This window comes from Otolemur garnettii, unplaced genomic scaffold (genome assembly GCF_000181295.1).
Source record: "Otolemur garnettii isolate 467f Iridium unplaced genomic scaffold, OtoGar3 scaffold00089, whole genome shotgun sequence".
Taxonomy (NCBI): Eukaryota; Metazoa; Chordata; class Mammalia; order Primates; family Galagidae; genus Otolemur; species Otolemur garnettii.
In genome coordinates this window covers 4,917,465-4,928,859 of record NW_003852484.1, presented here as the reverse complement: position 1 = coordinate 4,928,859, position 11,395 = coordinate 4,917,465, and the positions used below count along the sequence as shown (strand labels likewise).

The 11,395-nt window shown below is 38.0% G+C and overlaps 1 protein-coding gene across 1 annotated transcript in view; it reads left to right on the top strand.

The window, feature by feature from the left end:
* The window catches only part of GTF2E1 (general transcription factor IIE subunit 1), a 36,127-nt gene that overhangs the window by 11,941 nt on the left and 12,791 nt on the right, over positions 1-11,395 (top strand). The gene's annotated exons all lie outside the window — the stretch shown is intronic.

Here is an 11,395-nt window from a genome sequence, read left to right as displayed (position 1 = left end):
TGCCTCCGCCTCCCAAGTAGCTGGGACCACAGGCGCCCGCCACAACGCCCGGCTATCTTTTGGTTGCAGCCGTCGTTGTTTGGCGGGTCCGGGCTAGGGATTCGAACCCACCACCTTAGGTGTACGTGGCTGGCGCCTTAGCCGGTTGAGCTATAGGCGCCGAGCCAGGTAAAGTGACTCTTAATTAAATATTTTGTTATTAAAACAGCTTATGGTTAGTAATACTTGGTCAACTTTACATAGTATTGTGTGGTTTTATTTAGAGCGTTATTATATTGGGTCTTTTTGCATAATCAGTGTGTTGAGTGTTCGTATGATTTCTAGAAGTTTTTCTGTTCTTGTTCTTAAGAATGGCTATGAAATGATAAAATGATAGGATGTTAGAATTCCAGAGCCCTGGCTACTGGTTTTGTGCTAGGGTGCTATGTTGGTAACTGTTGCCTTGGGTGATCCTTTACTCACTCTTGGCCTTTTAGCATGTGTAAAGTGATAAATTCAGTCTATTCTATATCACATATGGTTTTTTTCAACTCTAATTTTATATCACTGTCTGATTTGGAAACATAGTTGACATTTTTTAAAGTATGGAGAAGCTTGAGGTTGGTTTTCATTGCTTTTAGGAGGATGGTGTTAATCACTTTTGGTTAAGTTAGAAGCATTGGTTGGAAATTGAAACCCTCTGGTTATGGTAGTGTTCATATAGAAAATATGCTGAGCTTCATTATGCCATCTTCAGAAACACATCGTGGCATAATGGAGAAGAATGTTTACAATTTTAGGTAGTCTTATTTTCCTAAGCTTCCCAGTTCACTCCCTTTCCCAGTATGTCCATAATCCATAAAATATTCAATTCAAATATTATTTCAAGGGAAATAATGTCCAAATATTCCTAAAATATATGCTGGTTGGATTTTCACAGTGCAATAAAATTAATCACATGTTAGTGTTATATCTTGAAATTTTCTAGCTTCCTCTTTAACCTATTAAAATCTTAGGAGTTCTGTTCCTTGCTACTGAACTAGCTTTTGATTTTTTTTTTGTTTTTGTTTTTCTCCCTCCCCCACCCATATCCCCAGAAGCAAGTGCTCTTTGAGTGAGAGCGTAGGGGAGTAAAAAACTTGTAGTCAAATGTTTTTTTCATAGGCTTGTCCAGAAAAGTTATGCAGGTTGTTATCTCTTGTTTAGATTTTACACTGCTCTCTTAGGTAGTTTTGGCTTTCAGTCTTGCTGCCAGTGTAGACTGTCAGAACCAGTGTTCCTTTTAAATTAAAAGCACATCTGCTCTTTTGTTTAAAACTCTTCAAAGGCTTCTCCCCTTCGACTCAGAAAAGTCAAAGTCCTTAACAAAATTTATAAGGTCATATATTTATTCCTTTCACATTTGTTTGATCATCTATACTCAGAAGTCACAAAAGAACTAGGAAAGCTACTTTACATATAGTCTTAGCTATTCATCAGAAGCAAGTCTGTGCAGTAGCACTACCCAAATCTGACATATGAAGGAATAAAGACTCAGACGTTAAATTTCCCAGGTCATAGCTTTAACACAAAAATCATTAAACGTGGATTCTGTTTAACTCAAAAGACTAAATTCACTGTACCACCCAGAATTACACTTCCCTTTTCTAACCGCCCATCATCTCTGCCAGATTCAACTTAGCAAATTTGCCTGTATATATACATTTTGGAGACTATTTCTACCACTGTCTCCCATGTTCACAGCAGTCACTCTATTTGGATCTTATAAGCACCAGGCATGCCTTTATGTACTTGATTTTTTGCATGGTGTTTCTTCTCGCCCAAATGGCTGCATGACTTGCAGTCTTACTTTTAAGTCTCTGCTCATATGTTGTTGCATCTGAGAGGCCTTCCCTGAGTTTCCTATATAATAGCACACCTCTTTCCCTTTAACCTCTGTTCTGTTTATCTTCCTTCCCTGCTTTGTTTTTTCTCCATAATACCTGATGTTGTTTTTGTGTCTTGACTTCTACTCACTAGAATGTGAATGCCACCAAAGGAGCTCAGAAGATGACTAGACCGAGGAAGGCTGAATGTCAGAACCCCTTGGGACATCAGACTCATTCTGGGGTGAGGGCTCTATAGCAGTAGACATTTGATCCTCCCTGTTTCCTTGGCTGGCCTTGAGGACATGGGCTGAAACAGGAAACATGACTCCCACTTTAGCACTGCAGCACCCTGTACCATGCAAAGCATTTGGGCTTATTTTAATTTTTTTTTTTTTTTTTTAGCTTTGTGGAAAAAATTGCTGAATAATAGTTGCAACTAATGCCTTTGACAAATCTTTGACAGTGAATTGTGGACATTAGCTGATAGCCTAGTCATTATTGTACATATTGGAGTGAAAAGGAAAAAAGTATAATCCTAAATAATGACTAATTGGGAATTTGATTAATAATGTCTTTTGTCCATAGTCTCTTATCTCTGTCCTTCTCCACTATCAATTTCCAAAGCACTTTCTTGTCAAACTAAGGAGGATAAACTTTTTCATTTTGGTTTTATTTGTATTTGTTTTCTTGCATAAATATTTGCATAATTAAAATGAATAACCTGTTAGAAACCAGTAAGTCAAAGACCTTGGCCGCATAATAAACACCACTTAAATGTTCTTCTGTGTTTAGCAAAGAAAAAATATCAAGTTTTGTATTTTATTGAACTTTATTTTCTTTTGTTCCTAGATCTTTCCCCCCCCACCCTCTCTGCCCCCAATTCATTTTTGTTTTTGCTTACCTTATTTTGACAGAAAGTGAAAGTGGTTTAGAATTCTTCTTCTGGTCCCCACAAGCAGGTCTCCCTTTCCCTTCTTCTCCTTAGGAGTTATAACTTTACCTTCCCTTCATTAGAAGAGTCCCGAATGTGTAAAGCATGTGTAAGTGATAAGTTCGGTCTATTCTAGATCACATATGGTTTCTTTCAACTCTGATTTTATACACTGTTTGATTTGGAGACATAGTTGACATTTTTTAAAGTATGGAGAAGTTTGAGGTTGTTTTTCATTGCTTTTAGGAGGATGGTGTTAGGTGGGACATTCCTATGCCACTGAATAGATGACCCTAAAATGTAGTTTTGAAATATCTTTTTATAAAAAATCTCCCCACTTTCATTACCTGTTAGTTATCTGCAACTGGGTATATTTTGGTCCTCTGGCAAATCTGATAGGTTAAGATTCGGCTACATAAATGCCAGCAGGCATGTGATAGGCACTTAATGTTTGTTAAATAAATTATTTGTTACAAATCCATCCTCCTTCTATTCCGTATTTTTAGAAAATAGAACATGGGACAATTTGCTAAGTCATAGCAGGCAGGGATGATGGGAGGTTAGGAAGGGGATGTGTAATTCTGGATGGCACCGTGAATTTAATCTTTTGAGTTAAACAGATTTATGTTTGAATCAGATTTATGTTGTTATTGTTTTGAAAGAGTATACTGTGGCCTCAGCCTAGCTCACAGCATCCTCAAGCTCGGGTTCAAGCAATCCTCCTGCCTCAGCCTCCCTAGCAGGACTACAGGTGCCCACCATGACACTTAATTTTTCTATTTTTAGTAGAGGTAGGATCTTGCTCTTATTCAGGCTGGTCTCAAACTCCTGAGCTCAAGCGATCCTCCCAGCTTGGCCTCCCAGAGTGCTAGGATTATAGGCATGAGCCATTGCACCAGCCTCAATCCAGGTTTAATGATTTTTGTGGTCAAGCTAAGACCTGGTAAAGTTAACATCTGAGTCTCTGTTCCCTTATATGTCAGATTTGGGTAGTGCCACTGCACAGACTTGCTTCTGATGAATATCTAAGAGTATATGTCAAGTAGCTTTCCTAGTTCTTTTGTGGTTTATGAATACAGATGATCAAACGAATGTCTTACCACTGATCTCTTTTTTCTCTTCTAACCCCATCATTTGTCAAGCTTTGCCTGAAGAACCTTCATAGCCTTTATTTTCTCTCTGCTGCCACATTCTCAGATTTAATTTGAGTATTCTTCGTTGGGTGGCTTGGACTCACTGTTTCTGGTTTTTGCTTTCTTGGTGTTACATGTGGGAAGGGAAAGATGGTACAGAGCTCCAAGTTCCAGTTCCAGTTTCTTCTCTCATTCTTGAGTAATATATTCTGTGCACACTACTTGGTGTAGAGTGGTCTGGTCACAAGAAGAGTGGGGGTATTTATCATATTGTTTACTTGACAGCAGCTCTCCACTAGGGGTAAACATCAGAATTCTTTGGGAACTTTTATTTATTTGTTGATTTCAGGTTCATCTGAAGATACATATACATAGTTTGCATTTCTAAGGTTAAAGTCCAAGTTGTAGCTGTGTCCTTCACCCAGAAAGGATGCTGTATACCAGTGCATTGTACCCATTAGGTGGGAACCCACCGAACTCCTTTCTCTGCTCCCCCACTACTTGAATCCAACTGAGTTTTTCTCTTGTGTGAGCCTATAGTTGTTAATTTACTAGTTTCAGTTTGCTACTGAGTACATGTGATGATTATCTTTCCATTCCTATGGTACTTTGCATAGGACAGTGGTTCTAATGCTGCTGTGTATTTTCATTGTTACAAAGGGGTCACGACCCACAGGTTGAGAACCACTGGCTTAGGAGGATGTTCTCCAAGTCTGTCCAAGTTGTTATACAAGATATAAAATCTCTTATCTTTTTATGGCTGAATAGTATCCCATGGTGTATATGTAAACCACAGTTTATTAATCCATTCATGTGTTGAGGGGAGCTTGGGTTGTTTCAACATCTTTGCAATTGTGAATTGAGCTGTTTTGGGGGAGGGTGCTTACAATTACTTTCCTAGGCCCTACTTCATACCTATTGAATCAGTATCTCTGGGGCAGGATTTCAGTATAAATCCCCCCAGTGATGTTTATGCAAACACTCAGTAAAGAATTGGCTTATTGAAAGGCCATCTCAAGCCGCTGAGGCAGATAAACATTTGTAAATATTAGTTTTGATGACCTCATGATCTTTCCCACCCAAAACCTTTCTTTTTTTTTTTTTTTTTTTTTTTATTGTTGGGAGTTCATTGAGAGTATAAGAACAGGTTATGCTGATTGCATTTGTTAGATAAAGTCCCTCTTACAATTGTGCCTTGCCTCCAAAAGGGGTGTCACACACTGAGACCCCACACCACCTCCTTTCCCTCTCTGCCCAAAACCTTTCAATGGCTTTCTTGTTACTGAAGAATAAAGCCAAAATTGAAAGTTATCATTCAGGACCCACTTGTTGTCACTCCAGTTTTATTTTTTTTGACTATTCTTTTGATAACAGTATTCCTACCAGACTACAGTTGCAGTTTAGCATCAGTTTTCAGTCACTTCTCATGTTGATGCAGAATGTACTGTTCCCTTCCTCCTTTTGATCTCTGTAACGACATTTTGTCTTCTAAATTCTACCTCAAAATGCAAAAAGGTATACCTTCTCCAGCAGCCTTCCCTAATGCTCTCCCTCAGCTGAAAGTCACATTCCTTCCTGAAACACTTAGACCTGTAGTTTCTGCACTGGTTCCCTGTCAGGTTTATCTCTAGATACATTTCTTCTCCACTAAACTCAAAGCTTCTTGATGACAGCTTCTGTGTCTGTGTGTATTCTCCCACCACTCTCAGCAGCATGGTGCTATGCTAGTCGTAGTATGCTGAGTTTCCTTGGCCCCCAGCCCCTAGCCCACTGCTGCTTCTGATTCAGGAAAATGGATTTGTGTTTTCATAATGCTTAGTGAGATTCATAAAAATCTTGCTGGTAAATTAAACTAGTCTTAAGTAATTTTCCATAAAATGTCATGTTGCTTATTTTTCTTCTTGGATTTTTTTAGTGTTGGAGGGAAAAAAAAATTCTACATTTGGCTTTTGACAAGCTGCTTCTCCTTTACAAGTTGTGTTTTTGTGATAAACATAGGACTCAGAAATGTAAGGCTCACTTTTCCTTTTGTAATGTTTGCCTGACAAGGTATAATTATTGGGAGACTGTTCTCCATGGGTTTCTCACATGTTATGTGTACCTGGCAAGCAAAGGTATTGACTCTTTGCTTTTTTTCTGGGATCCTTTTTCAAAGATGTTTATATAGCAGTCAACCTTAAAAAATGGAGATATTATTATTCTCCAGAGCAAAGAGCAGATTTGCTTACTGTCCAGTACAATAGAAATAGTATATTAGAGTCTAGTATGGTAAAGATAATGTCGCCTGCCAGGACAAGGGATGGACATGCTTATACCCAGTATAAAAGATCTGGATTTCTTTTAAGCTCAGATTTTCTTTCCTTGAACATAACACACTGTATGAACAGTTGTCACCTGGCTCTTTTGTGTCACCCTATGGGAATCAGGGCTCAGGGAACTGGGTTGAATACTGACACAGGCCACTCCTATTGCCATAAGTAATGAAGTTATTTGTCTTTGACCTAGGATTCTTGTGTTTTCTGCCAGCATTCATGAAACTGTGGCAGAATAACTTGCTAGCTTGCAAGTAAGTAGAAATCTCAGACACTTCACAGTTCTTGACAGTAATTTAAAAGCCGCACTCTAGACCTGAAGGATGGGGCCTTCAATAAATAACCCTTGTTAAGTCTGGATGAGATTAGAATTCAAGTTCCTTATGACCGTCCACTAAATTCATTTTCCCTGTATTCTTTTTCATGAAAATTGAGTTAAAAGACTGTCGTTATAGATTATCTAATGAAATAATAGGGTTAACAATGTTCTCTTTTTTCCCCAAAATAAAAGCACAGCTGTTTTATGAGGATGAACTACACTGATAAGCACAATGATTTGTCTTTTAAAGCTAAAATTTGGATTATGTATGTAGTTTTTAAAGAAGAAATGGATTACTTGAGAGGAAATTTAAAAAAAGTATTTGGGTGTAACATGAATTTTTTATGATAAACTGTAAGCCAGGGAAATAATATGTCAGATAATGACAATATTAAGGAAAAAGAAAAGGAAAGAAGATAGGATTTTTGAGGTGGACAGCACAGTTTGAAATTTTATTTTTTTTGTTGTTGGGGATTCATTGAGGGTACAGGAAGCCAGGTACAGTTTGAAGTTTTAGATAATGTTGTCTCAGGAAGGCCTTACTGAGGTGGCTTTTGTGTTAAGAAGTGAAGTAGGTAAGGAGATTAGCCAGTTGACTGTCTGGAGGAAAAGCGTTCTGTGCAGGGAGAACAGCAGTACAAAGAGTGCCTGATGGGAAGCATTGAAACGGCTGCCTTGTGCTGCTTTAAAGGTGTCTAACGGGAGAGTTAGAGTATTGACCTTCGTCTAAGCTGTCTCTCTGTGCTGCTTCCAGAGTGCTTGCTTTTATGTTCCTATAGTAGGTATTGGGGTGGAAAGCTCAGTAGGTGTTCTGTGATTTGAGAAAAGATTTTCTGCAGACCAAGATGAGGATATAAAAGTATAAAATTGAGTTTATCTTCTTAAAGGGAAAAAGGGAGCGATAGAGTAAAAGTGAGTGGGGAAAGAGAGGGAAAAGAGAACAGGGAGATGATGTGGTATTCCAAAGAAAGAAAGGAAAAATGCCCACAGGGAGGCCTAGTGGCAGCTGAATTTAAGGGGAACAAAGAGAAAAAAAGTAATTGTAGCCATATTCACAGGCCGCTATTCATAAGATGAGAAGTAGTTGGTTTTCTGTTGGAGAGAAACTTATCACAGGTGTTTCTGATCCTGAGGCCTGACACTGCACCCTGTTGTTCATCCAGGAACTCCAAGCCTGTGAAACAGGTTCTCAAAAGTTGTGAATGTAAAAAGAGAGATCTATAGTTCCTTTCTTTCTGCTCTTTTCTGTGGTTTGTGAAAAAGGAACTCTATAAGGTACCTGCTAGCAAGAGAGGGCAGAGATCAGAGAGCCAGAGAGCTTGATTTTCAGCTGTTACTGGAAAAACTACAAGTTAACAATTTTTCTGTTATTTTACTATCAAGACCAACCACCCTTTTGGTAGGCACTTTTTCACTTGAGGAATGGTATTCCTTCATTTTAAAAAACATTTGAAAACTACTGAACTAGGTAACTTCTAAAGTATTCTTCGTTCTCACTGACAGCCTCTAATTGCCCATCTTTCAGCAGTCAACTTAAATCCCACATCAGTGTGTAAGTCAGTAGGTATTTGAGAGCTGAAATAGACCCTATTTTATGTGGTTTATTTTTTAACTTCCTCATGAATTATATTCTTTATGCTTGTTGAAGAAAAGAGGCTGAGATAGTTTGGAAGAGTTAGAGAATAACCAAAGACAGCATCCCATCTAAAATCTCTCTAGCCAAGGTCACTACTTGCCCTTTGTTATCACCAAATATAAAAGCTAGCTTTCAGTTCCTGTTGACCTTGAAATATTAACACAGGCCATTTCCTGGAAACACTGTCCTATCCTGCTGGTTGCACCATTTCTGTTTCTCAAGGAGTCCACTTTCCTTGTATTTATACTGTGAGTGCCTGTTCTGCTCACTCTTCTTAATCTCTTTGGATATTCTGGCCTCCTTTATGGCTTCACTTGCCTCCCTATATGTGGTTGATTCTTGTATCAAAATTTCTTGTCTAAACCCCTTTCTTGAGCTCTAATCAGTTGTCATAAGTTAGCTTTTAATGTATCTATTTTGATATTTAAAGCAATTTATTGTCTTCTACTTAGAAAAAAGAACTTGTTCTTTATTTCTGTAAATGGTATTCTTGCCCAGTTAAGTGTGAATCTTTATGTTGATGTCCATTAGTCAAAGATCATCAGGTACACACCGACAGTGAACACAGTTAGGTTTGGTGATGCTTTCTTCAGCAAAGGACATTATATACCACAGGGGACCATGGAGTGTCAGAAAGACAGTGCTGGATACCTCTAGAGGATCTGGGCTTTTGCTGAGTAATTTTGGAAAGGACTTAGGGAAGTGGTGAATGTTTGCTCTGGATTGGGTACTATGAAGAAGTAGGGATAATTCTTGATTGTCTATTTTAATAAGTTTTATCTAAGAGGTGAGAAGAATGGAGATTAGAGAATGGAGATTCTTTTTTGTAGATTGTATAGAGTCCTTGCTTTTGTCTGTTCTCAGTCATGATTCCACAGTGGCTTCATTTTGCCTCACTTCTGTCATAGTCGCAGAGGACCTTTTCTGATGTTCGTGATCTGTGAAATTCAATTTCACAGAAAAATGCCACAGCCTAGTTATGAGTGTTTGACCAGCACCTAGCTGTGGAGTCTCAATCAATCTCTTTCTCTCTCAAAGACTAAGTGGCATTTGGACAGCGGGAAAATGTATTTTAGATGAGTATCTGAACAAAGAATTTACATGCTGCAAGATGGAGTCTGAGAAGCTAAGCTGGAGGAGAACAGGTGACCTAATCTGCTTAGTTCACTTTCTTTCCCACCTGCCCCCCCAGTGATTATCTAGTTAAGGTTTCACCATGATTGCAAGGATGTTTGTCTCAGAAGACTTTGAGGAAGTAATCACACATAGACAGTAGGTGTTGTGATATTGGTAGATGAAGGTTACTTTGATGATAAGGTGTTTTCTTTGATGATTCTCTTAGATATTTTGTTAAAGTGAAAATTACCTTTATGTTTAAACATTTTGCATTATTAGAGTGAAGATGACTTTGATATTGTTCTCTGTCAAATAAAGTTAAAATTTTCTAGCTTTGTTTCCTGGTATTCCCATTATAAAAATTATTAGAGTTATCACTGCAACAGAATAGTCTTTGAGAGACTACTCTCACTGTTGTCCAGAATTACTGACCTTCTGACAAAGTTTGGTGGACCTAATCCCCGCCTCTGCATTTGGCTGACAGTGACAGGCCATCAGACCCTCTTCCTCTGGTAACATCTTTACTGGGAATGTGTCAGTAAGATCTAGCGTTACGTTGAAACAGAGATGCCTAGGTTGTTTATTCTTTACTCAGGGAGGAAAGGCTGGTGGTGGGGTTATATCTCAGTTACATATGGGGCCTTTTAAAGCTAAATGTTTAAATACTAAGTACCTAGCGTTTACTTCATGGTCTCTTTTAATCTCTCAAGTAAATTGGATCAGAAAGGAGGGATACATATTGCTGCCGCCATTGGGAATAAGATCCAAACTGGAAATCCATGTGTGGCTAGTGGTATAGAATGTTCAGTAATGTTTCAGTGGGCAAGTTTTAGTGTAATAATTTGGATTCATTTGAATCCTGCCTTCTCTCCTCTGCTAATAGTTATCTGATCTTGAGCAAGTTGTTCAACCCTTTAGAACAGTGGTTCTCAACCTTTCTAATGCTGTGGCCCTTTAATACAGTTCCTGTGGGTTGTGACCCACAGGCTGAGAACTGCTGCTTTAGAACCTCTGTATTTTACAGATTTAAATAGGCAGCAGTAATAGCAGCTTCAGGAGGTAGGGATACCTGACCCTAGGTAAGCACTCAATATAAAGTAGGTGTTGTTACTTTCTTTCATTAGTTACATGACTTTGGATAAATCGCACAACTCTTTAGAGCAGTGGTTTTCAATCTTTTTTTTATCTCAGGGCACCCTCAAGTCTACAGTTAAATTTCCACAGCACATTTCAATTATGTTGAGCAAAAAAAAAGAACAAAAAAAGAATATACTTACTGAGCTTTGAACTTCTTTTGAAAATAATTTAATTGATGATCTTTAAACATTTTCATGGCACACCAGGGTGCCGGGGCACACCGGTTGAAAATCACTGCTTTAGAGACTCAGTTCTGACAATACCTTACAGGATTAATATAAGTATCAAAAACTGTATGCAGAAGTACTTTAGTAACTGAAAGCACTATACAAAGAAAGCAAATATTTAATGTCTGATACAGTCTCTCAAATATGTGTTCCCTTCACAGGTAAGGAACTCTGGTTGGTTATGATGTTTTGGAACCAAATTATGCAGGATCTTGAATGTTAGGATGAACAATTTATATTTTATGTTACGGGCTTTAGAAATACAGCTACCATGTAGACTTTAGAGCTGGAGGATGACATGATGAAAGTGGTGGCATAGGAAAGCTGGATTGGATAGGGATAACTTAGAGATTCAAAGACCAGATTTAGGAAGCCCTTTCGTCTAAATAATGGTGTCCTAGATTAGTGAAATGACAGTAGACATGAAAAATCTGAGATATTTCTAAGGAATTACTACAATTTAACTTGCAAGATGGATATGAGTGATATAAAAATAGGAAAAATAAAGACTTCTTGAACTTTAATTTTGGAAATGGATTCATTAAATGTTTTAGATATAAATGAGAGTAAGTTAGAAGAAATGGCCTATGACAATATACTGGATGGCCAGAAACTTTTGGTTTCAGGTATTTATTTGGCTGTCTCCATTGTGTAGACCCAAATATGTAATGTGTTCAAGAAAGCCATTGAGAAAGGGTATAAATTGCATTGGTAAACTGTAAAGAATTTGGCTTTAA